Source organism: Anomaloglossus baeobatrachus, unplaced genomic scaffold (genome assembly GCF_048569485.1).
Source record: "Anomaloglossus baeobatrachus isolate aAnoBae1 unplaced genomic scaffold, aAnoBae1.hap1 Scaffold_117, whole genome shotgun sequence".
Lineage (NCBI taxonomy): Eukaryota > Metazoa > Chordata > Amphibia > Anura > Aromobatidae > Anomaloglossus > Anomaloglossus baeobatrachus.
This window is the reverse complement of record NW_027441887.1, coordinates 436,943-463,655: the sequence shown is the minus strand read 5'-3', so window position 1 is coordinate 463,655 and position 26,713 is coordinate 436,943. Positions and strand designations below refer to the sequence as shown.

At 49.4% G+C, this 26,713-nt stretch overlaps 1 protein-coding gene and 1 long non-coding RNA gene across 4 annotated transcripts in view; one reads left to right on the top strand and one right to left on the bottom strand.

Moving 5' to 3' along the window:
• Positions 1 to 26,713, bottom strand: part of LOC142260510 (uncharacterized) — a 124,301-nt gene that overhangs the window by 25,896 nt on the left and 71,692 nt on the right. Inside the window, exon 1 of one of the 3 annotated variants that reach the window (XM_075331957.1) lies at positions 5,461 to 5,535. The exons of the other annotated variants lie outside the window; for them this stretch is intronic. The gene's annotated coding sequence lies outside the window, so the exon portion shown is untranslated. Of the gene's footprint in view, positions 1 to 5,460; positions 5,536 to 26,713 lie in introns of those variants that run through there. 3 annotated transcript variants of the gene reach the window in all.
• LOC142260512 (uncharacterized) lies at positions 5,572 to 9,727 on the top strand. The gene is made up of 2 exons (XR_012728665.1): positions 5,572 to 5,659; positions 9,384 to 9,727. It is a non-coding gene; the product is annotated as an uncharacterized LOC142260512 (long non-coding RNA).

The window sequence follows — 26,713 nt, the reverse complement described above, 5'->3', positions numbered from 1 at the left end:
CGATATATTGATTGGCCATGGCAGACGTCCAAAAGGCTTCACACATGTTTTCCTTTGGTCAATCTGTCTTTTGTATGGGCGTAATTAGGCGCTATACAGCCCTCCGTGACGTTGTCTGGATTGTTGCACGCCCTGAATTCTTCTGACCTGCTCAATCCAGTTCTGCTAATGTGGTTGATTGGTTACATCCCATATATATAGTTTCTCTTCTGCGTCTGTCTTTGTTGCCTCGTGTGTCCTTAGCATCAATCTTGTTTGTTGTTTGTGGTCTGGTTTATGACGAATTCAGAGTATCTATCTTCCAAAGGTGGGTTAAATTTGGTTTTGTATGGTTTATTTATTGTGTCATTTAGCCGTTCACAATGTTTTTTTTTTTTTTTTCTTTTTTGTTCTTTTAAAAAGAAAAAAGATTACATGTTTATTATAACAGTGTCAAATAAAATGTTCTCATATATTCATTCCCAGATGACGGCTCATCAAAACGAATTATTTTTGCGTGATTTCATTGAAAAATATCGCACATTAACCTGTCTTTTGAAAATTAAATCGCCTGAATATAGTAACAAACGCATCAAACAAGCAGCTTATGCGGATCTGATTACTATCTATAAAAACATTTTCCTAATGAGCCTGTGGATGTAAATCTTATCAAGAAAAAAATACAAGGAATACGCACTGTATATAAAAAGGAACTCAATAAAGTCGAGGAGTCACGATGTTCAGGGGCTGCGACTGCCGATCTTTATGTCCCACGGCTGTGGTATTTTGATCTACTTGACTTCACAAGAGATCATGAGATTCCAAGGTCATCAACAAGTATGCTTTCCATTCAGGAGTCACAAAATGGGGCGATTGGCAGCGAACAAACAAACGTAAGAAAAATTAGGAGTAATGCACTATAAAACACTGTGCATGACGCCAAGGCTGAATGTTGACATCATGACTACAGCTCCGTATTTTATAACAGTAATAACCAATCAAAACGCATCTGCTACAACCAATCCGATTAGATTAGGCGTGATTATTTAAAACCACAAATACGCCCTGAACGTTTACTGACGTCACAAACAACTACGAGGATGGCCGATTACACGGTGTCACACTTTGCAATGTGTCGTTCATTAAGAATAAACTGACCGATTTTATGGAATTAAACGATGAGTACACGATGGCCGAATTTCAAACGATTAGGCATCGGTTGGACTCGCAAGGAGCTGTCACATGAGGAGATGTCGTTACGAATGACGGAAGAGCGTCACAAAGGCCCGCTTTACACGCTGTGATATCGTTACCGATATCGGTAGCGTGCGTACCCACCCCCACCGGTTGTGCGACACGGGCAAATCGCTGCCCGTGGCACACAACATCTCTAGGAACAGTCACACTACTTACCTGCCTAGCGACGTCGCTGTGACCAGCGAACCGCCTCCTTTCTAAGGGGCGATTCGTGCGGCGTCACAGCAACGTCACTAAGCGGCCGCCCAATCAAAACAGAGGGGCGGAGATGAGCAGGACGAACATCCCGCCCAGCTCCTTCCTTCCTCATTGCTGGCGGGACGTGGGTAAGGAGATGTTCCTCGTTCCTGAGGTGTCACAAGTAGCGATGTGTGCTGCCGCAGGAACAACGAACAACATCGTTACTGCAGCAGCAACGATAATTGGGAATAGGGGGTAATGTTACCGATGATCGATTTTGAACGTTTTTGCGACGATTCAAAATTGCTCATAGGTGTCACACGCAACGACATTGCTAAAGCGGCCATATGTGTGTCACAAATTCCGTGACCCCAACAAGATAACTTTAGCGATGTCGTAGCCTGTAAAGCCACCTTAACGCTCTTTAATATCTCTATCAATGAGCGTACACTGCTCTGGAATGTTCCACAGCTTCAGGTCTCACACTCCATGACGCCCAGGTGACATTTTCTCTATGCAGATGACCTCCTGCTGCTGACACCAACTGAGAAAGGCCTCCAAGACCACCTACAAATCTTGGAGAAATTCAGCTCTACATGGACGCTACCAATCAACCTAAAAAGAGGCCAACATCAGAGAGTTCCAGAAGAGAAAAATGAAGATCGGACCAGCACCTTCATTTGTCTTAAAACTGCATTCATACAGGAGCGGACACATACACCTACCTGGGCCTGGAAATTCACCAGTCAGGGAGCTTCAAACAAGCAATAGAGATTGCTATGCCATCCGAAGGAAACTATCATCTGAAGCCACCAGTGAGGGTCTGGCTAAAAATCTTCAATTCCATCATCACCGAAATCCTCCTGTATGGCAGTGAAGTCTGGGGCCCTCACACTTGGCCCAATTTCACACATCCGGCTTTTCGCTGGTTTGGCGGATGCGGCGCACGCCAGTACAGTGTATACAGTACAGTGGCAGTGCGACAAGCGCCGGTCACATGCTGTCATGTGACCGGCGCATGTGACCCGGACGTTACAGCGCTGTCATTATACTGTATACACTGTACGGGAGTTCGCCGCATCCGCAAAACCGGCAAAAAGAAGGATGTGTGAAACCGGGCTTACCCAGATTGATCAAGGTGGGATTCCAGCCCAACATAAATATTCAACCTGGAATTTTGTAGGCGCCTTCTCCACGTCCATCAAAGCACCTCCAACAGCGCCTGTCAGGCCGAGCTGGGCAGATTCCCTCTACACCTAGCAGCTCTGAAGAGGGCACTGTCATGTCAGTCTCACCTACAGAATAACAATCCACGCTCCCATCACCATAAAGCCCTGATACATATAGGTGGTCCAGATGAACCAGGACCCCTGGCACAGCTCTCCCAAACCAAACAGGACAAAATGACCAATCACAGCAGCCTGACAAAAGCCAGAATCAGGAAGATGGTAGACGAGGGCCAGGAGAGGTGTCAGTGACTGGAGGACCGATGTCTACACCTCACAGAAACTGACCACGTACCAGAGACTACAGACTGACCCCATATCTGGAGAAAGCCCCAGACCCCAGAGACCGCAGGACTATGAGCCAATATAGACTCAGTGCCCACAGTCTAGCCATCAATTCCCACACAAGCAGAGCTACAAGCCCAGGGAGGACAGACTGTGCCAACACTGACCTGGAGGCCAAGGAAGGATGAAACCCACCTCCTGCTACACTGCACCAAACACTCAGCAGTGAGGGACACTCAGCAGTGAGGGACACTCAGCAGCGAGGGACACTCAGCAGCGAGGGACACTCAGCAGCGAGGGACACTCAGCAGCGAGGGACACTCAGCAGCGAGGGACACTCAGCAGCGAGGGACACTCAGCAGCGAGGGACACTCAGCAGCGAGGGACACTCACTTCAGGAGACTATGATATCTTCCCGGGATTTCAGGTCCATAAAGGAGGAAGAGAAAATATATATCCTGCTGGAGGAAATATGATAAAGGGAACCTGTCACCACTGTTTTGGCGTATAAGCTGCGGCCACCACCACCGGGCTCTTATATACAGGATTCTACCATGCTGTATATAAGAGCCCAGACCGCTGTGAGAACATAAAAAACACTTTATAATACTTACCTAACGGTCGTGCGGTGGGCCATATGGGTGTTTCCGTTCTCCGGTACCGCCTCTTTCGGCCATCTTCGTCCTCCTCCTTCTCTAGCCGCGGTGCATGACGCGTCCGACGTCATCCACACTCGCCGGCATTCAGGTCCTGAGCAGGGCAGATCAAAGTATTGTAGTGCGCCTGCGCAGGATCGGCGAGTGTGTATGACGTGGACGCGTCAAGCACACAGGCTTCAGAAAGAGGACGAAGATGACTGATAGAGGCGGCACCGGCACCGGAGAACGGAGACACCCATATTGCCAACAGCACGACCGTTAGGTATGTATTATAAAGTGTTTTTTATGTTCTCACAGCGGCCTGGGCTCTTATATACAGCATGGTAGAATCCTGTATATAAGAGCCCGGTGGTGGCCGCAGCTTATACGCCAAAAAACTGGTGACAGGTTCCCTATAAGCCATGGACTTCTATAGCCCCCACCCCGATGTGCCCCCATCCATCCTTCCTACACTCCCCACCCCCGATGTGGTCCCATCATGCAGCATCAGCCAGTGTACGCCCCTCAATGTTCAGTATCGCCCAGTGTAAGCCCCCTACAACATGCAGCATCGCCCAGTGTAAGCCCCCCAGCGTGCAACATGGCGAACTGCTCAGCACACCCTGCAAGCTCCCCCAAAGTGCAGCGTCGCACCCAAACATGCAGCATCGCCCCCTGTCCAGTGCGAGCCCCCCAAAACGTGCAGCGTCGCTCCCTGCCCAGTGCGAGCCCCTCCAAACGTGCAGAGTCGCCCCCTGCCCAGTGCGAGCCCCCCCAAAACATGCATCGCCCTCTGCCCAGTGTGATCCTCTCAAACGTGCAGCGTCGCCCCTGCGAGCACCCCGAAAGTGCAGCGTCGCCACCTGCGATCCACCCAAACGTGCAGCGTTGCCCCCTTGCGAGTCCCCTAAACGTGCAGCGCCACCCCCTTGCGAGTCCCCCAAACATGTAGCGTTGCCCCCTGCCCAGTCCAAACCCCCCAAATGTGCAGCGTCACCCCCTGGCCAGAGTGAGCCCCCCCTAAACTGCAGCGTCACCCCCTGCAAGCCCCCAAACATGCAGCACCACCCCCTTGCGAGTCCCCCAAACGTGCAGTGTCGCCCCGTCCAGTGCAAGCTCCCCCAAACATGCAGTCACCCCCCTACGAGCCCCTCAAACAAGCAGCGTAGCCCCATGCTCAGTGAGCCCCCCAAACGTGCGTCGCCCCCTGCGAGCCCCCCCCAAATGTGCAGTATAGCCCCCTGCCCAGTGTAAGCCCCCCAAACGTGCAGCGTCGCCTCCTGCCTAGTGTTAAGGCCCCGTCACACACAGAGATAAATCTTTGGCAGATCGGTGGTTGCAGTGAAATCATGGACATATTGTTCCATTTGTGCACAGCCACAAACCTGCCACTGATTGTCCACAATTTCACTGCAACCACAGATCTGCCGCAGATTTACCTGTGTGTAACAGGGCCTTTATTCTCACATTCCTTATGAAAGCCTCCACAGCATCGCCCCCTGCCCTGTGTAGCCCCCCAATATACAGCATCGCCCCCTGCCCTGTGTAGCCCCCCAATATACAGCATCGCCCCCTGCCCTGTGTAGCCCCCCAATATACAGCATCGCCCCCTGCCCTGTGTAGCCCCCCAATATACAGCATCGCCCCCTGCCCTGTGTAGCCCCCCAATATACAGCATCGCCCCCTGCCCTGTGTAGCCCCCCAATATACAGCATCGCCCCCTGCCCTGTGAAGCCCCCCAATATACAGCATCGCCCCCTGCCCTGTGTAGCCCCCCATATCCCCCTTCCTTATGGAAGCCTCCACAGCCCTGTGCTGCAGCTTCAGCCCCTTCCCTGTGATATATACACGAGCTGCAGCCCCCAGTAGTGACAGGAGACACTTTTATTTCTTACCCCAAAATCCAGATCGGTTGAGCCTAGAGCTACAGGCCGCGCTGAATAAAGGACACACCCCCTAACAGTAAATGACTACGCCCCGGAAGTGACGTCATAATCTGCAAGCAGCCTGTATTCTCTAGCATCTCCCCTGATCTGTGACCGGAAGCAGCAGTGCTCGGGCTCCTGTGCAGAGCGGACGGATCCTGACCCTGAGGTGGGGAAGATTCAGCTTTTCCTCATTAGTTATAGAGCTGAGGTCACACTGGATTTTGGGGGAAGAAATAAAAGTGTCTCCTGTCACTACTGGGGGCTGCAGCTCGTGTATATATCACAGGGAAGGGGCTGAAGCTGCAGCACAGGGCTGTGGAGGCTTCCATAAGGAAGGGGGATATGAGGGGGTTACAGGGTACAGGGGATGATGCTGTGGAGGGTTCCATAATGTGTGGGGGTTACACTAGGCAGGAGGCGACGCTGTATGTTTGGGGTGAGGCTTGCAGGAGGCAACGTGGAATGTTTTGGGGGGCTTGCACTTGCCAGGGAGCGACTCTGCACGTTTGGTGGGGGCTGGAATTGGCAGGGGGCTATACTGCACGTTTGGGGTCTGGCAGGGGGTGACGCTGCATGTTTGGGGGGGCTTGCAGGGGGCTATACTGCACGTTTGGGGGGGGTTGGCAGGGGGTGACACTGCACGTTTGGGGGGGGGGGCTGGTAGGGGGTGACGCTGCACGTTTGGGGGGGGGCTAGCACGGGGTGATCGCTGCACGTTTTGGGGGGGGTTAGCAGGGGGTGACTCTGCACATTTGGGGGGGCTGGCAGGGGGTGACACTGCACATTGGGGGGGGGGCTGGCAGGGGGTGACACTGCACGTTGGGGGGGGGCTGGCAGGGGGTGACACTGCACGTTGGGGGGGGGCTGGCAGGGGGTGACACTGCACGTTGGGGGGGGGCTGGCAGGGGTGACACTGCACGTTGGGGGGGGCTTGCAGGGGGTGACAACGCACGCTGGGGGGGGGCTGGCAGGGGGTGACGCTGCACGTTTGGGTGGGGCTGGCAGGGGGTGACGCTGCACGTTTTTTGGGGGGGGCTGACGCTGCACGTTTGGGGGGCTGGCAGGGGTTGACACTGCACGTTTGGGGGGGCTGGCAGGGGGTGACGCTGCCCGTTTTGGGGGGGGCTTGCAGGGGGCTATACTGCAAGTTTGGGGGGGGGGGGGGTGTTACATGTCGTGGCTCTCTTGTTGCAAGGAATGAGGTGGTCCCCCATTCCTTGTCTGCCACGAGCCCTACTGCTCAGCAGCGCCAAAGGTCTGGGAGACTGCGCAGTCTGCTGGAGTTGCCTCCTCAGAGACACAGCAGAAGGGTGACACCTAGTGGTTCTCCCCTTGCAGGGAATGGAGCGGTCTCCCATCCCTTGCCTGCCACGAGCTCTCCTGCTCAGCATCACAGAGGCTCTGGGAGGTTGCGCAGTGTGCAAGGAATAGATGCTCAGGGAAGCAGCAAGACTTCCCATGTCTCTGCACATTGTGAAACCGAGGATCCCGCCTTTATGACCCAGAGGCAGGAAGATGAGCATGTGCTCCACGTGACGTCTTCTGATTCGCTCACTGATATCACACGGCCCCATGACGAGGCTGGTGATGTGCTGAATCCTGACTGGCTGGGCCAGGACGTCACGAACCCTGATTGGGTCACGCCCGTCTCGCGCCCGCCCTTGGGTGGAGCTACACCTCCTTAAAAGCTCCCCCTGCCATCATGGTGGCGCGTGACCGTCCTTCTATGTTTGGATGTCTGGCAGTGTGCTGCCACACCACTGCTCAGGCATTACTGTCTTCTGTGGGCTTGGCCCTTGCTGCTCAGGCAGCACCTCGTTTGCAGGCCGTGTTCCTGCCTTGCTGCTCCGGCAGTATCCCCTTCAACAGGCCGTGTTCCTGTCCCAGGTGAGCTTCTCAAGCCTCCACCGGACTCACCTGGTTATTGAAAGCACACGTGCGTGGGCACCTCTGTGCTACCCTCGTGCCATATTCTCGTGACTTCCACTGGCACACGTGCGTGGGCACCTCTGTGCTTCCCTGTGCAACAGGTACACCGAGCCGTGTGATCCCTGCCATACAACCCTCACGGGTTAGGGCAGATCGGTGTACATAGATCGTCTGTGACATTCCAGACGATCGCTAGCAGCAACCCGCTCACTCTTCACCCACCATAGCGGCGGTCCCTTACACCGCACAGTGGACCTTGACCGGCGGAAGCTGTCCATTTCCCATCTTGGCACGCTTCCCCGGGTCCCCCTCGTAACAGGGGGGGGCTGGCAGGGGATGACGCTGCACGTTTGGGGGGGGGCCTTGCAGGGGGTGACGCTGCACGTTTGGGGGGGGGCCTTGCAGGGGGTTACGCTGCACGTTTGGGGGGCCTGGCAGGGGGTGATGCTGCACGTTTGGGGGGCCTGGCAGGGGGTGACGCTGCACGTTTGGGGGGCCTGGCAGGGGGTGACGCTGCACGTTTGGGGGGGCTGGCAGGGGGTGACGCTGCACGTTTGGGGGGGCTGGCAGGGGGTGACGCTGCACGTTTGGGGGGGCTGGCAGGGGGTGACGCTGCACGTTTGGGGGGGCTGGCAGGGGGTGACGCTGCACGTTTGGGGGGGGGCTGGCAGGGGGTGACGCTGCACGTTTGGGGGGGGGCTGGCAGGGGGTGACGCTGCACGTTTGGGGGGGCTGGCAGGGGGTGACGCTGCACGTTTGGGGGGGCTGGCAGGGGGTGACGCTGCACGTTTGGGGGGGCTGGAAGGGGGTGACGCTGCACGTTTGGGGGGGCTGGCTGGCAGGGGGTGACGCTGCACGTTTGGGGGGGCTGGCTGGCAGGGGGTGACGCTGCACGTTTGGGGGGGCTGGCTGGCAGGGGGTGACGCTGCACGTTTGGAGGGGTGGCTGGCAGGGGGTGACGCTGCACGTTTGGGGGGGTGGCTGGCAGGGGGTGACGCTGCACGTTTGGGGGGGTGGCTGGCAGGGGGTGACGCTGCACGTTTGGGGGGGTGGCTGGCAGGGGGTGACGCTGCACGTTTGGGGGGGTGGCTGGCAGGGGGTGACGCTGCACGGTTTTTGGGGGGGGGGCTGGCAGGGGGTGACGCTGCACGGTTTTTTTGGGGGGGGGGGGGCTGGCAGGGGGTGACGCTGCACGGTTTTTTTTGGGGGGGGGGCTGGCAGGGGGTGACGCTGCACGGTTTTTGGGGGGGGGCTGGCAGGGGGTGACGCTGCACGGTTTTTGGGGGGGGGGGGCTGGCAGGGGGTGACGCTGCACGGTTTTTGGGGGGGCTGGCAGGGGGTGACGCTGCACGTTTTGGGGGGGGCTGGCAGGGGGTGATGCTGCATGTTTTGGGGGGGGGCTGGCAGGGGGTGACGCTGCACGTTTGGGGGGGCTGGCAGAAGGTGACGCTGCACGTTTGGGGGGGTGGCTGGCAGGGGGCTATACTGCACGTTTGGGGGGGTGGCTGGCAGGGGGTGACGCTGCACGTTTGGGGGGGGAGGGCTTGCAGGTGGTGACACTGCACGTTTGGGGGGGAGCTCACACTGGGCAGGGGGTGACTGTACGTTTGAAAGTGCTTGCAGGGGGCTATACTGCATGTTTGGTTAAGCTCGCAGGGGGTGACGCTGCACTTTGGGGGGCTCGCACGGGGCGTTGGTGCGAGTTGTGAGGGCTCGCCCTGGGCAGCGGGGCGAGGCTGCGCGTAGTGTGGGGCTCGCCCTGGGCAGCGGGGCGAGGCTGCGCGTAGTGTGGGGCTCGCAGGGGGAGGCTGCACATTTTAGTGGGGCTCGCACTAGGTAGGGGGTGACGCAGCACTTTCGGGGGCTTGCAGAGGGCCGTGTTGCACGTGGGTGGTGGGTGTGAGGCTCGCACAGGGAACTATGTGTGTTATTAATCTTCTCCCTTTGTTTTTCATATACAGCTTGTGGCTATCGGCACTGGGTGTAATTGATCCCCGTCGTCCCACCTTAGAGACGGAGAGAACAGTGAGGTCTAATCCACGTCACCCTCTTGTGTCCTCCAATGTATTCAACAAGAGGATTTTTATGGTAACTGCAGAAATACAATTTTTACACCTAAAACGCACGGCTCCCCTCTGCACCCGTCTGTGAGGATTGGTTTATTCACTGTAATTTATATCTGTATTTTGTGTTACCCCTTCCCATGTGCAGCATGGAATCTATGTTCTCTATAAAAATAAAACTATAAATATTTCTCTTTGTTAGAATTATTGATACTTGTTTTAATAAAACTGTTGTAGACGTATGGGCTGAATGTTCATCTCTATAATGATAAAGCTCGGAGTGACATTAGTGATCAATCACTGCTGGTTGGATCTGTATCGGGCTGCGGTCACACATTGCCGGTTGGATCTGTATCGGGCTGCGGTCACACATTGCCGGTTGGATCTGTATTGGGCTGCGGTCTCACATTGCTGGAGGTAGTTTCCACAGTCCTCACATGTAGACCCACAGTAAACTGTTCAGATCTCGCTGACAGTTTATTTTGTGTTTAATAGCCCCCTGATCCTATTATGCCCCCCATTTATTAGGCCCCAGTCCTGTTTCTCGGTGTTTCCCTCCTTTTGTGGTGACATAACTCCATGAAGCTCACACCGCCTGATTCAGGTCATTTGGGGCGAACCCTTTTATTTTATTTAAAGGGACGTAAGTTGCATTTTGCTGAGCGTCTGAAGCTGTTGCCACCGCTGTTCCATAGGACAGGCTCTGGCAGAGGTCACACTACATATTTCTCTAGTCCCTTCCACGACAGCATAGGAGGTTGTCTCTCCACGCCCTAATTGGGACAGGAAGTTCAAGAGGTTTAAAAGGACCCTCCCACCTCCCACAGCCAGTGTCTTTCCTGTCCCCATGGGGCATGGAGAGGTTTTTTATTTTCTCCTATGCTGTGGTGGCCGGCGAACTACAGTATAATATTTTTTCTTTTTTTCTTTCCTTCCCCTGTTACCTTAAGCCGGACAGCATCGGTCGGGCCTTCACCGCTCCTCCCTTGCTGTTCCCTCACGCTGTGGGGGACAGCTGCTCCAGCCTTCCGGAACTCCTCTGGGGTGATGCAGGCTGTGGAGCTCCCCGGCCGGCGTTCTCCCTGAGCCGCCGGCCGCTTCCTGTATACACGCTGCCGGAGCGATCCAGAAGTGCTCCCGGGGGCGGGACTTCCGGTCTAGCGAACTTCCGGTTGAGCTGACACGGCCTGTCCGGGACCAGTTGCAGGAGGCGGGGACCGTTAGCCGTCACTGGGGGGGCAGGCCCTTTTGCATAAGGGCTGCCGTGAAGACGTCAGATCATGGTAAGCAACCGTGCTCCCTGTCATGTCTTCCACTGCAGCTGCATCTGCAGAGCCCAGTGTGCCCCCTACTACTGTAAGTATGGAGGGGGATGGTCCCTCAGACATAGGTCTCAGGCAGATGACTTATGGCTCTCTGGTCTGTGTTTTATAGGAGGACAAGGCCACTAAGAAAACTGACAGAAATGAAAAGTCAGAGAAGGCTGACAAGTCCGATAAACCGGATAGACCTGACAGATTTGAAAAAATTAAAAAATGTCCTGTCTGTATAAAGAAGCTCCCTGCAGTATGGGACAAAAAGCTTTGCCAACAATGTACGGACCAGATTATTAGGGCCGTACAACCGTCCCTGATAGACGAGTTGCGGTCCATGATGAAACAGGAGATTCGGGCCTCACTGGCCTCCCTCCCTGCTCCTGGCCCTGCTCCTGGACCTGGACCACAGATGCCAGCCTGCGAGGATGGGGTGCAATGGTGGCAAACTCCCCATTTCAGGGGGTCTGGAGTCCTTACGTCAGCTCCCAATCCTCCAACTACCGGGAGCTCAGGGCAGTCAGGGAAGCCCTCCTTGCGGCTCAGGACCTCGTCCGGGACTCTCACGTCCTGGTATATTCAGACAATGTCACTACAGTGGCACATCTCCGCCATCAGGGCAGTACACGCTCAGGCGCCCTGAAGTCAGTGTCCTCCCGGATCTTTCAATGGGCGGAACAATCTCTGCTATCCCTTTCTGCGGTCCATCTGAAGGGCTCCCTAAATCTTCAGGCGGATTTCCTCAGTCGTCGGGATGTTCATCCGGGGGAATGGAGTCTGGATCAGGCGGTGTTCTGCTCTCTGGTGGCAAGGTGGGGTGCTCCAGAGGTGGACCTCTTTGCTTCGGCAGGGAATCGCAAGGTCGCAACATATTTCTCCCTGAACCCACGAGACAAGGCGTTAGGGGTAGACGCTTTCTGCCACAATTGGTCCTTTCGCCTCGCTTACGCGTTCCCCCCCCTCTTCCTCTTCTCGCAAGGGCCCTGAGGAAGATCAGAGACGAGGGAGTCCCAACTATACTGGTAGCCCCGCTGTGGCCGCGGAGGAGTTGGTACAGCCTGGTCATGACTCTAGGAATAGACGGCCCAGTCCTCTTAGGTTCGGACCCCAGCTTACTGTCCCAGGGTCCGATTTTCCATCCGGCTCCCCAGAAACTCAACTTGGCTGCCTGGCTTCTGAGGCCCGGGCACTGAAGGCCCAAGGGCTTTCTGACAAAGTTGTGGCTACCCTACAGAAGAACCGTAATCCAGTGACTAATAGTATTTACAACAAAATCTGGAAGAGATTTTCCTCCTGGTGTGGTTCTCGGCCTCCTGACCCACTTCGGCCTAATATTGCGCAGATTCTGGACTTCCTCCAGAGTGGATTGGACTTAGGCCTTAGGCCTAGCACCCTGAAAGTTCAGGTGTCAGCCCTCAGTGCAGTCTTTGACACGGCTCTGGCAGATCATCGTTGGATCCGTCGGTTCTTTGTGTCCGCTAGTAGACTCTGTCCACGTCAGAGGGTCCTGACGCCTCGCTGGGATCTCAATGTGGTCCTTACCGGACTATCTCAGTCACCATTTGAACCACTGTGCTCTTGTAACATTCGTTCTCTTTCTCACAAGACTGCTTTTCTTGTGGCTATTATGTCTGCTCGCAGAGTCGGAGAACTTCAGGCTTTGTCTATTCGGGAACCTTACCTGACCGTCAGAGATGACAGCATTGTTTTTCAGCTGGACCCTTCCTTCCTTCCCAAGGTGGTTTCGGATTTTCACCATTCTCAGTCCATCGTCCTGCCTTCCTTCTGTCAGAATCCTCGGACTCCGGGTGAGGAAGTGTTTCATTCTTTGGATGTCCGTCGGACAGTGTTGCACTACCTGGAGGTTACTGCTTCTTGGCGCCTTGATTCTAACCTGTTCATCCAGCCCTTTGGCCGCAATAAGGGCAGGAAGGTGGCTAAGAGTACCGTCACCAATTGCATTGTGCGGGCAATTAGAGATGCCTACCTCGCTCAGCATCTCCCTCCACCTACTGGATTCACGGCGCACTCCACCAGGGCTACCTCTGTCTCCTGGGCTGAACGGGCAGGGGCTTCTCCTGAGCAGATCTGCAAGGCGGCTACGTGGTCTTCGCTCCATACTTTCACGAAGCATTATCATCTGGATTCCAACAGGGATTTGGCCTTTGGCAGGAAGGTCCTGCAGGCTGTGGTCCCCCCCTAGGTATCAATTCTTTGGTATTCCTCCTATGCTGTCGTGGAAGGGACTAGAGAAATAAGAATTATTCTTACCGATAATTCGGTTTCTAGGACCTTCCACGACAGCAGGTAATTCCCTCCCCTTTGTATTCATATATTCCTGAATGTATGGTACTTCTCCTATGCTATGGGTTCTTTGTAAGACACTGGCTGTGGGAGGTGGGAGGGTCCTTTTAAACCTCTTGAACTTCCTGTCCCAATTAGGGCGTGGAGAGACAACCTCCTATGCTGTCGTGGAAGGTCCTAGAAACCGAATTATCGGTAAGAATAATTCTTATTTTAGAGGGGTAACAATACTCCTTAGAAAGTTTGAGAAGTATTTTTAGCCAAGGAGGAGAACATCATAATTTGCAGCAACTCAAAACGATAGTACATACAGTAGATGGGTATCCATAAGGCCCTTTTCAGACGTCAGTGTTTAAACAGTTGCAAGTCACACGTGCCGGTATGGTCGTCCATGTGGTATTGGTAAAAAAAAGTAACATACTGAAATGAATGTGGTTTTTTGGGGGGGGGGGGTTTTAATGTGTAAAGCCTGAAAAATTATAAATACATATATAAAGATAAATAGAACAGATAGAATAGTGATATAGAGAGAGTTAGCTTGACCAGCTGTTTTACACCATTTTTATTTTTTAATTAAAAAAAAAAAAAAAGACGCAAGGTACCCCAATTTTCATGTCTAGCACAGGAACAGCAGCAGCTGCAGGCTGCAACCCTCAGTTGTCTGCTGTACCTTTGGCTGGTTATGAAAAATAGAGGGGATCCCACGCTTATTTATTAAATTTTTAGATTTTAAAAAATGTTGTGGGGTCCCCTCCATTTTATTAAAAACCAGCCCATGGTACAGCAGACAACTGTGGGATGATATTATTAGGGTGGAAATGGCCTTGATTTTTTGGCCCTTTCCAGCCTAAGGGCTCATGCGCACGTTGCGTACTTACATGCATTTACGCTGCGTATAGCACTGCATCATAAATGCATGCGTCCTGTGTTCACTGCCCAATCTATGTAGATTGTGCATGATACGTGTGCACTTTGCTTTTTTCAATGCCGCGATTTGGTTGCTAAAATTTTGACCCAAATCCGTGCGTTCATAAAAGCAGCATGTCAATTATTCCGTGCGTTATGGATGCAGCTTCCCGCTCTGTCTATGGTGGGGGCAGCATCCCCGTGCGCATGAAATAGTCTTTTTTTTTAACAAAAAAATGGCGTACATTATGCAGTGTTTCTGCAGCGATTTAAAGCGCACATGTGCTATCAAATCGCTGCCGAATATTCAGCAGTTACGTGCGCATGAGCCCTTACAATAGCAGTCCACAGACGCCTGAGAAGTTGAACATCCATTAGAGGCGCCAATTCTGGTGCTGGACTCTGCTCTTCCCGTTGCAATGGCAAATGGCGTAATTGTAGGATTGATGCCAGCTGAAGCTGGCATCAAGCCTTGGTATTAGTAATGGGTGGCATCTAGCAGACACTGCCATTACTAATCCAGTAGTTGAAATAGGAATAACAAAGTTTATTTGAGCAAAAAACCTCCAACTTGGCCCTCATTCACCAATTTATTTGATTTTTAAAAATAAAAATTCCGCCGTAATCCATGGTGAGGTCCCATGACATTCCCCAAAAGCATATGAAGAAGAAAACGGCACTTCCCTCGTGTATATTTTTTCAAAAGATGTTGGGGTGCACTTCAGGTTCCAAAGCCATAAAACAAGAAGTAACAAGACACTCCCAAAGTGTGATGAAAAAGTGTATTTATTGTGCTTGAGTGTGGCATCCATGTTAAAAATGAATGTCACACATACCTGAAACATGGATAAAAATTCCCTGTTTTCCCAATCGGTGCGGGTCCCAGTGATTGGACACTGATCAGCAGGTTATCACCTGGCCCATGGATAGGTGATAACTTGTTTTCACTAAACAATCCCTTTAAGGCCTGTAAACAATCCCTACAGTCATTTGGCTGACAGCTCTCTCTGGACTATCACATACAGGAGTGCTCGGTCAAATGTTCTTTTGTTCTCTGAGAGCTGATGTCGCCTCCTCTGGGGGTGGATTATCTTTCAAGAGAACAAAAGGATCAACAAGTGGAATTCCAATATGCCGGTTCCTTCCCTCCCTTTACATCCATTCTTGAGGTAAGTCGGGAAGCCCCAATACTCATCGGATTGATGTCTGATCCGGGCGACTTTATCCCTATGTGTATGGGAGCTTTCATGTAATCTGTATAAGGGCTTTTTCAAACATCTATGAACGTCAGTACAATCTCGGAACACAATGCATGGACTGGCTGAGGCCGTCCTTATAGTCAGTGCTGTGAGCTCAGAAATCATGAACCTCACTGCAGCAACTCCGCTCTAGTCACCTCTGTAGTTCGATAGAATGGAGTTACTGTACAGAGGACGTCCTTATAAACAGTACCCAGAAATCATGGACCTAGGTCGCTCTAGTCACCTCTGTAGTGAGACAGCTAGAATGGAGTTACTGTACAGAGGATGTCCTTATAGACAATACCCAGAAATCATGGACCTAGGTCGCTCTAGTCACCTCTGTAGTGAGACAGCTAGAATGGAGTTGCTGCAGGGAGGACGTCCTTATAGACAGTACCCAGAAATCATGGACCTCGTTGCAATAACTCCGATCTTGTCATCTCTGTACTGAAACATCTATAATGGAGTTGATGTACACCAGACGTCCTTATAGACAGTACAGTGGGCTCAGAAATCATGAGCCTCAGTGCAGCAACTCCGATCTAGTCACCTCTGTAGTGAGATAGAATGGAGTTACTGTTCAGAGGGTTTTACTTAGGCAAGAGCCACACTAACATAAAGCCTGCTTTACACGTGTCGATGTGTCGTGCGATCGCACCCGCCTCCATCGTTTTTGCGGCACGGGCAATTTGTTTCCCGTGTCGCACAATGTTGTTAACCCCCGTCATAGAATATAGAAATGTGGCACTCCTTCTATAGTCGCTGGTGCTTGGATAGGGTCCCACCCCAGATCAAAAAATTGAAAAAAATCCAGCACTCAAAGCATTCAACTGAAATTGTTTTATATTTTATTCATTGTTCTGTGTAATTATTAAAGACGTTTCGGTCATCCGACCTTCATCAGTTTACACTACAATAAAAAGATACATGAAAAATTTTTAAGTATACAGAAATAATGGCATTATACAATCCTGGTAACAAAAAAGGGCAGAAGTTGAGCCACTTCACTAGCAGATATACTGTCCACCTAAAGATATAATTGAAATACAGATAAAATGTAGCATAATAGAACCATTATACAACAAAAGGGGAACCAAACAGAAAACCCAAAAATTTATCAAAAAAAATGTATATCTTGCTAATATAGAAGGACAAAGAGCCTAAGCACCAGCACTGAGACACTATTCTAATCTAATAAAACAGACAATACACAGAAATGCCATGTAATGAACACTCACCAGAAAGGGCTCTGTAGAAATATATGGAAAAGCTGGACCAGAGGAAAAAGCTGCCCGTCCGGGTCTGCAGTCAATGTAATCTGACAGTCCAATGTCCAGATTTAAATAGACCGCTCAATTAGCTCATTAACAAGTTACAGAGCGTCACTTCCGGTCCGAAAACCGGAAGTGACGTCACGGAGCGTCACTTCCGGTCCGAAAACAGGAAGTGACGTCACCGGTTGGCAAAGTGTAAATCCTGATGGTTGGCAACTGTAGACATACTCAGACAGCCACTCCTCACCGCAGGACGTCACTTCCGGTCCGCAAACCGGAAGTGACGATCCTGGTTGGCAAAATGTAAACCAGATGGTTGGCAATTTAAAGACAAATTACCTAAAAGATCAAATAAAAGAAAAAATAGAAGAAATAAGATAAGAGGATTAAGGGAATGGTGTATTTATCCAGAATCAATTTAATAATTTTTTAATTTTTTATCAACTATAATCAACCCTAGTAAAAAAAAAAAAAAAGAAAAGAGAAAAAAGAAAAACTAAGAGGAATATACGTAAAGAAATGGAGGGGGGGGGGGAAAGGGGGGAAGGGAAGGGAAAGGAAGTGGGCATTGGGAAGGGAAGAGGGGGGGGGGAAGGGGAAAGGGAAAGGAGAGACTATGGAAAAAAAAGGATCAAGGGAAAATTAGTAATGCGTAGAAAAAACTAAAACTAGGGAAAAAACAGAAAAAAGGATTATGTTAAGAAAGAAACAGGAAGAAGATTATAAGACAATACCTAAAGGGACCGGCCATCATCAAATCAGTGATCAACTCCTCTGAAGAAGATAATAATAAGTAGGCATAAATGAATGAAAAGCTATAAGAAACTAGAAGTATCGAAATCACGATTAAGGCCTTTGGGCTCCAAAGTCTGAAGAGTAAAAATCCAATACGCCTCCCTTTGTTTCAATTTTTTAACCCTATCACCTCCTCTTCTATTTGGCAAGACCTGCTCTAACACCTGGAACCGTAATTGACTAACACTATGTCCCTGTTTATGAAAATGAGATGGAAGAGGTAAAGTCAATCTCTCACACCTAATGGTGGATTTATGTTGTGATATACGTTCCTTAACAGTCTGGGTGGTTTCGCCTACATAAAGTAGGCCACAAGGACACTTCACTACATATACAACATAAGATGTCTCACAGGTGAAAAAACCTCTAATTGGATAACCCCGACCACTGTAGGGATGCAAAACTCTATCACCTTTCAGCACATTACTGCATTGGGCACAATTTAAACATGGAAAAGTACCACGTCTCTGGGTATAAAGATGAGTTTGAACGGGTCCAGTCACACCGGCGCCCACATCAGCTCTCACCAATTTATTACTGAGATTGGACGGTCGTCTAAAACAAGGAAGAAAAGGTGATTTAAATTCTTCCACCTCCGGGTACCCTTTACGCAAGATGTTCCAATGACTTCTGATGAATTTATGAATTTTGTAAGAAAAAGGATGGTAAGTATGAACGAAAGCCAAACGTTTATCTCTAGTCTTACCAATAGAAGATTCGGTATTCACACTAGCACTATTCAAAACCTCCCGTGGATAACCCCTCGCCAGAAACTTAGTCCTCATCTCCTGTAATCTGGTATCTTTAATTTCTTGTTGGTTAACAATCCTATGTACCCTAAGAAACTGGGACTTAGGTATAGAATTCTTCATGGCTTTGGGATGACAACTATCATATGCGAGTAAGTTATTCCTGTCCGTCGACTTTATGTACAAATCGGTTTGTAAATGTCCATTCTCTAATTTCGTAACAGTGACATCTAAAAAATTGATATGATGTAAATCATATTGTATAACAAATTGAAGTTCAGACCAAATGCTGTTAATGTAATTATGGAACTCCATGATGGAATCCAACGGGCCAACCCATATGCAAAAAACGTCGTCAATAAATCTCTTCCAACACTTGCAGTGCTCTTGACATTGACTGCAGACCCGGACGGGCAGCTTTTTCCTCTGGTCCAGCTTTTCCATATATTTCTACAGAGCCCTTTCTGGTGAGTGTTCATTACATGGCATTTCTGTGTATTGTCTGTTTTATTAGATTAGAATAGTGTCTCAGTGCTGGTGCTTAGGCTCTTTGTCCTTCTATATTAGCAAGATATACATTTTTTTGGATAAATTTTTGGGTTTTCTGTTTGGTTCCCCTTTTGTTGTATAATGGTTCTATTATGCTACATTTTATCTGTATTTCAATTATATCTTTAGGTGGACAGTATATCTGCTAGTGAAGTGGCTCAACTTCTGCCCTTTTTTGTTACCATGATTGTATAATGCCATTATTTCTGTATACTTAAAAATTTTTCATGTATCTTTTTATTGTAGTGTAAACTGATGAAGGTCGGATGACCGAAACGTCTTTAATAATTACACAGAACAATGAATAAAATATAAAACAATTTCAGTTGAATGCTTTGAGTGCTGGATTTTTTTCAATTTGTTAACCCCCGTCACACATACATACCTTCCAAACGACCTCGCTGTGGGCGACGAACATCCACTTCCCTGAAGTGGGAGGGACGTTCGGCGTCACAGCGACATCACACAGCGGACGGCCAATAGAAGCGGAGGGGCGGAGATGAGCGGGACGTAAACATCCCGCCCACCTCCTTCCTTCCGCATTGGCGACGGGAGCTGTGGGACGCAGGTATGCTGTGTTCATCGTTCCCGGGGTGTCACACGGAGCGATGTGTGCTGCCTCGGGAACATTGAACAACTGGACGTTCGATATTTAGAAAATGAGCGACGTGTCAACGATGAACATCAAGGTGAGTATTTCTGCTCATTCATAGCTGTCACACGCTACGATATCACTAACGATGCCGGATGTGCATCACTTACGACGTGACCCCGCCGACATCTTGTTAGATATATTGTAGCGTGTAAATCCCGCTTAAGGCATCATATGAGATATGCTAATGGCACTCGGATCAGGTTCTGCTGTGAGTGTGAGTCGAGTGTCATTATACTGTGATCCTATCCAGTGATCGGATCACAGGTGCAGGGGAGAGGGAGGAATTAATCTCTCCATCTTTTCCATTACTTTTCTCTGCGAATATCCAGATGTCATCCGAGCGCAGTGCGATGTTTCACACGCACCCATAGACTTGTATGAGTGCAAGTGAGTCCAGACTCCCTGCAATCGCAGCATGCTGCCATTTTTTCCTCAGTCCGATTGGGACTGAAGAAAAGATCGCAGATCTGAGCTGCAGCATTGTCTAACATGAAGCCGAGTGCAATGCGAGATTTTCTCGAGTCATACGCCAGTGTGACTCTGGCCTTTTAGACAGTACAGTGCCCAGAAATCTTGAACCTCAGTGAAATAACTGCAATCTAGTCATCTCTGTACTGAGCAGTGGTGTAACTAGAGTTTGATGGGCCCCAGTGCAAAGTTTGGACCTGGGCCCCCCCCCCAACATAAACACACGGGGTACGGGATAATGCACAGACACTTGGGGTATGGAATAATGACGCTAACACTCGGGGTATGGGATAATGACGTTAACGCTTGGATCTTTCCCTCAGCACCCAGGTTTCCCATGATCTGAAATCCTTCTTTCTATCATCACCCAGATTTACTATGTTCTGATATCCATCTTGTCCTCAGCACCCAGCTTTCCCATATCAGAGCATTGGAAAGCTGGGTGCTGCGGGAAAGAGCCTCTTTCCATGAGCACAAAACTTTCCCATCCCAAGCTTGTGTCTTTGTGCCCCCTTGTATGTACAGTCATATGAAAAAGTTTGGGCACCCCTATTAATGTTAACCTTTTTTCTTTATAACAATTTGGGTTTTTGCTATTTCAGTTTCATATATCTAATAACTGATGAACTGAGTAATAATTCTGGATTGAAATGAGGTTTATTGTACTAACAGAAAATGTGCAATCCGTATTTAAACTAAATTTGACTGGTGCAAAAGTATGGGCACCCTTATCAATGTCTTGATTTGAACACTCCTAACTACTTTTTACTGACTTACTAAAGCACTAAATTGGTTTTGTAACCTCATTGAGCTTTGACCTTCATAGGCAGGTGTATCCAATCATGAGAAAAGGTATTTAAGGTGGCCACTTGCAAGTTGTTCTCCTATTTGAATCTCCTATGAAGAGTGGCATCATGGGCTCCTCAAAACAAGTCTCAAGTGATCTGAAAACAAAGATTATTCAACATAGTTGTTCAGGGGAAGGTACAAAAAGTTGTCTCAGAGATTTAAACTGTCAGTTTCCACTGTGAGGAACATAGTAAGGAAATGGAAGAACACAGGGACAGTTCTTGTTAAGCCCAGAAGTGGCAGGCCAAGAAAAATATCAGAAAGGCAGAAAAGAAGAATGGTGAGAACAGTCAAGGACAATCCACAGACCACCTCCAAAGACCTGCAGCATCATCTTGCTGCAGATGGTGTCAATGTGCATCGGTCAACAATACAGCGCACGTTGCACAAGGAGAAGCTGTATGGGAGAGTGATGGGAAAGAAGCCGTTTCTGCAAGCACGCCACAAAGAGTCGCCTGAGGTATGCAAATGCACAATTGTACAAGCCAGTTACATTTTGGAAGAAGGTCCTGTGGACTGATGAAACAAAGATTGAGTTGTTAGGTCATACAAAAAGGCATTATGCATGGAGGCAAAAAAAAACGGCATTGCAAGAAAAGCACTTGCTACCCACAGTAAAATTTGGTGGAGCCCCATCATGCTTTGGGGGTGTGTGGCCAATGCCGGCACCAGGAATCTTGTTACAGTTGAGGGTCGCATGGATTCAACTCAGTATCAGCAGATTCTTGACAATAATGTGCAAGAATCAGTGACGAAGTTGAAGTTACGCAGGGGATGGATATTTCAGCAGCACAATGATCCAAAACACCGCTCCAAATCTACTAAGGCATTCATGCAGAGGAACAATTACAATGTTCTGGAATGGCCATCCCAGTCCCCAGACCTGAATATCATTGAAAATCTGTGGGATGATTTGAAGCGGCTGTCCATGCTCGGCGACCATCAAACTTACCTGAACTGGAATTGTTTTGTAAACAGGAATGGTCAAATCTACCTTCATCCAGGATCCAGGAACTCATTAAAAGCTACAGGAAGCGACTAGAGGCTGTGATTTCTGCAAAAGGAGGATCTACAAAATATCAATGTCACTTTTATGTTGAGGTGCCCATACTTTTGCACCGGTCAAATTTTTGTTTAAATGCGGATTGCACATTTTCTGTTAGTACAATAAACCTCATTTCAATCCAGAAATATTACTCAGTCCATCAGTTATTAGATATATGAAACTGAAATAGCTGTTGCAAAAACCCAAATTGTTATAAAGAAAAAAGGTTAACATTAATAGGGGTGCCCAAACTTTTCCATATGACTGTATAGTTCTCCAAATATTATATTGGCCCCCACATAGCCTTCCATATAGTGTATTGGGTCCCATGAAACCCTTCATTTTATTAGAATGCACCCCATAGTCCTCCATGTATTATAATGCATTTCCCATAGTCCTCCATGTATAAGGTAGCTCTCATAGCCTTCCAATTATTATAATACAACTCCCATAGTCCTCCATATATTATACTGCACCACATAGTCCTCCATATATTATAATGCAGCCACCATAGTCCTACATGTATTATACTGCACCGCCATAGTCCTCCATGTTTTATAATGCACCCCTGTAGTCCATGGATAAGGTAGCCCTCATAGACCTTCATATATTATAATGAGGCCCCCAGTCATGCATGTATTATAATGCACCCCACAGCTCATCATGTATTATAATGCAGACCCCATAGGCCTCCATGTATAACAATGCAGTCCCCATAATCCTGCATATATTATAATGCAGCCCCCATAGTACTCCATGTATTACTGTATAATGAACTCCCCATAGTACTCCATGTATTATAATGCAGCCTACAAAGTCCTCCGTATATTATACTGAACCCCATAGTCCTATATATACTGCACCCCATAGTCATCTATGTATAATTCACCCCATAGTACTCCATATATTTTATACTGCACCCCATAGTCCTCCGTATATTATAGTGCACCGCATAGTCCTCCGTATATTATACTGCACCGCATAGTCCTCCATATACTGCACCGCATAGTCCTCCATGTATTATAATGCAGTCCCCATAGTCCTTCATATTCAGTGATCAGCTTACTACGGTACTCAGTTCTCAAGTGCCTCGAGCATAACATCTGGTTAAGGGCCCGTCACGTGCCAGGGATCAATAACAGTATTGCTGATGCCTTATCACGTTTTGAATTTCAGACGTTCCAAGCATTGCACCCAGAAGCGGACAGCAATGGCCAAAAGTGTCCACAGTTCCTCTGGACGGTCCCCGAGAACAGCTGATGCCTTTGGTCCAGGCATCCCTAGCTCCATCAACGTGGCGTTCGTACGGTAAGGCTTGGAAAGAATGGTTAAATCTAGCTCAACCGCTGCCTAGCCTGGTGACCGCGTTTTTCTCAGCAATGCCGTTGCTCGATATATAGCGCAATTTGCATACTAACGGCGTGTCTGGTACAGTAGCGCAGCAGCGGCTCGCAGGCATAGCCTTTCACTTTCGGGTTCGCAGATGGCTCTATGTCACCAAGGCCTTTCCGTTCACGCAGGCCGTTAAAGGCTGGAAGCGGAAGCGTCGGTGCACCGAAAGCGGGAGGCCCATTTCATTCGCCATCTTTTCAGGCATAAAAAAACAGCTAGGCGACGTATGCACCAATGACAGCGAGGTCCTCTTGCTCTTGGCGGCCTTATCGCTCGCATTCTTCGGGGATTTGCGAATTAGTCAGCAGATCCTCAGTTTGTTCCGGCGGTCTGCTACGCGACAATGTTATAATCTGCAATGATGGTTACGGGTTCGCATAGGGCGCTGCAAAAAGATCAGCTCGGACGAGGAGTTTGGTTCCCTATTTTCCCGTTTCCCGGCCTCCTCTGTCCCATCCTTATCTTGCAGCGTTACCTAGAGTCTCGGGTTCCCAACAAATTCTTTTTAGAGCATGCGGATGGATCCACGCTCGGGGCAACACAGTTTTCGGCCTTGCTCAAAATGTCACTTTCCAGCCTGGGCTTACAGCCAGGGGATTATAGCACGCACTCCTTCCGCATCGGCGCTGCAACCGAGGCAGCAAGGGCCGGCTTCACGAATGAGGAGATACAGCAGATAGGGCGTTGGAAATCCGACTGTTTCTTCCGCTATATCAGGCCAGATCTAATTTAACCCCCGATCCATGCCAACCATGCCAAAGTTTACCCTTGAACCGGTCACGGTCGTTGCTATACCTTTTCCCCATCCATCAGATAACTAATCATATCTAATACAGGTAAAATATATCTTTGTACCGTATGTATACCATGCCTGATGAAGAGACCTGAGTAGTCTCGAAAGCTGCTATTATTACCACTTTTCAGTTAGCCATTGAAAGGTATCAACCACTGAGGACTTCAGTTCTTTTAAACAATTTTTAATCATATCTAATCGTTCGTTCCCGCCACCAGGTTTGCACTGTTTATCACGTCATGGTACACAAAAAATAAATAGATAAAATACAAAGATGGTCGCTGACATTATGCAAAAAAAAAAAAAAAAAATGCTGGATACAGTAGCTAACAGTTTTCTTCCTAGATCCGTCGAGACCTAGCATCTGGATCCTAGGTCACTCCCACATATTGTGGGCAGCACGGCGGGCCGAGTCGAGATCGGGTGGAAGCGTGCTAGGATTTAGTCACCTCAAGTTCCACTGGAGAGGAGTTCGGGGCCTGGCCTGGACACAGGTCCTGCACGAGGTGGTGAGCATATCAAGGATAGCCACGGGCCCGGCAGTGCTGGCTATTCACGCGGGTAGAAATGACCTAGTAAACGTAAGGATCCAGGATCTGCTTGCGGTCATGCAAGCGGACCTGGATAGGTTTAGCAGTTTCTTCAGCAACGCAGTGGTGGTATGGTCCAGTATATTACCGAGATTGAGTTGGACAGGGGCAAGGAATATAGCAGCTGTGGAGCGGTCAAAGCGGCACGTTAATATGCGGATCGCCAAATTTGTAGCGGTAGGAAGAGGTATAGTGCTGGGACACGAGATGTTGGAGTCAGATATCAGCCGATTGGTGTTAGAGGATGGTTTTAGCCTCAATGATATAGGCCTAGATATTTTCCTGTCGGACATTCAGGACGGGGTCGAACAGGCCATACGGGCCCTGTGTGGGGGTTGCAGCTCAGGCTTGGGCCTTCGCCACTCTGTGGCCGGTGGAAGAGGGATTTGGTGAGAGCCAACCTGCCACGGACGGCCGTAGGCATCGGGCCTCTTCCCTCAGGTTTAAGGCGGATTTGTGCCTGTGTTTAGAGCTGTGGCCAAAATAACAAGCAACCCCCTTTTATATCAACATTGAATGGTGGATACCTTCAATAAAGTACAAAAGAAAAGATAATCCATGTGTGGTCTCCTTCATTGCACCGTGGGGAGGGAGAACCGGTGGGTGGGTCTCAGCAGTCTGCAGGGCACTGCGGCTGATGGCGCTGCCCCTGACTGCTGAGCCCCTTGCTATGTCCTTCCACGGTCACCTCTCCCTCCTCCCCACTGTGCAATGCCCCCCTTCCTTGCTGGGACCTCCTCCAGGTCATATAAGGAGCCTCCGGAGTCCCTCCTTCCTCTTACCACAATCTGCCCTCAGGGTGAGTATCGCCCGCCCTCCCTCCCTCCATTAAGGTTTTGTTACAAGTTCAGAAGTCACAGCCGATGGAAGAGGGATTTGGTGAGAGCCAACCTGCCACAATTGGCCGTAGGTATCGGGCCTCCTCCCTCAGGTTTAAGGCGGATTTGTGCCTGTGTTTAGAGCTGTGGCCAAAATAACAAGCAACCCCCTTTTTATATCAACATTGAATGGTGTTACGTGGATACCTTCAATAAAGTACAAAAGAAAAGGTAATCCATGTGTGGTGTCATTCATTGCGCGGTGGGGAGGGGGAACCGGTGGGTGGGTCTCGGCAGTCTTTCATGTATTCTAATGCAGCCCTATGGTCCATGTATAAGGTAACGCCATTAGTCATTATATAATGCAGCCCCCATAGTCCTATATGTATTATAATGCAGCCCCATAGTTCTTCATATGGTATTATGCAGCCCCATAGTTTTCCATGTTTAATGCACCTTTGCATTCTATGTATAAGGTGTCCTTCATATTGTATTTTGTAGCCCCATAATCCTCTACATATAATGCACCCCTATAGTCCATGTATAAGGTAACCCCATTAGTTCTCCATATAATGCAAACCCCATAGTCCTATATATATTATAAAGCACCCCATAGTCCTTCATATTGGATTATCCAGCCCCATAGTCCTCAATTTATAATGTACCCCTATAGTCCATGTAAAAGGGATCCTTCATATAGTATTATGCACCCCTTATATTCCTCCATATAGTATTATGCACCCCTTATATTCCTCCATATAGTATTATGCACCCCTAATATTCCTCCATATAGTAGTATACACCCCTTATATTCCTCCATATAATAGTATGCACCCCTTACATTCCACCATATACTAGTATGCAAGCCCCATATAGTGTACCACCATATTGGGTGCCCCAATATAATATTGTGCACCAACATATAGTTATATGCAGCCCCCATATACTATTTTGCAACCCCCATGTGAGGTAAATCCGGAGATATGACGAAATCATGACATTCAAGTCATGTCAGGAAGCCCTCTCCTGGTGTCACCCCCCCCCCCTTCCCTTCACACAACTGGTTTAGCAACAAACCCATGGCCATGTCCTGTGATATGGAAATTAGGTGGCTTTAGGACAATGGACACAGGATGACTCCCTGCCGTCACCCTGTAGTAGGGCTGCTAGCTAGTTAGCAAGGCTATGGAAATAGCCAGACAGAACGACTCCAGTAAAAAATGGTTCATATCTCGCAAGCCATATTTCCGATAAATATGGCAACCATAAAAATGGTGTCTCCGCATGAGGACGATGCTGGCACACCCTTTTTATGGGAGCAGGACATTGTGAAATGCCCCAGGCGTGATATCAGCCAATGGGGAACTGGCAGACAGGTCATGAGTCCCCTCGTTCTGTAGCTAAATTCATAACTGTCACAATGAGACCGTTGGCGTCCGCCTACGACGCTCCCAGGCAAAGTTATAGCCAAAATCCCCTTTTCTGGA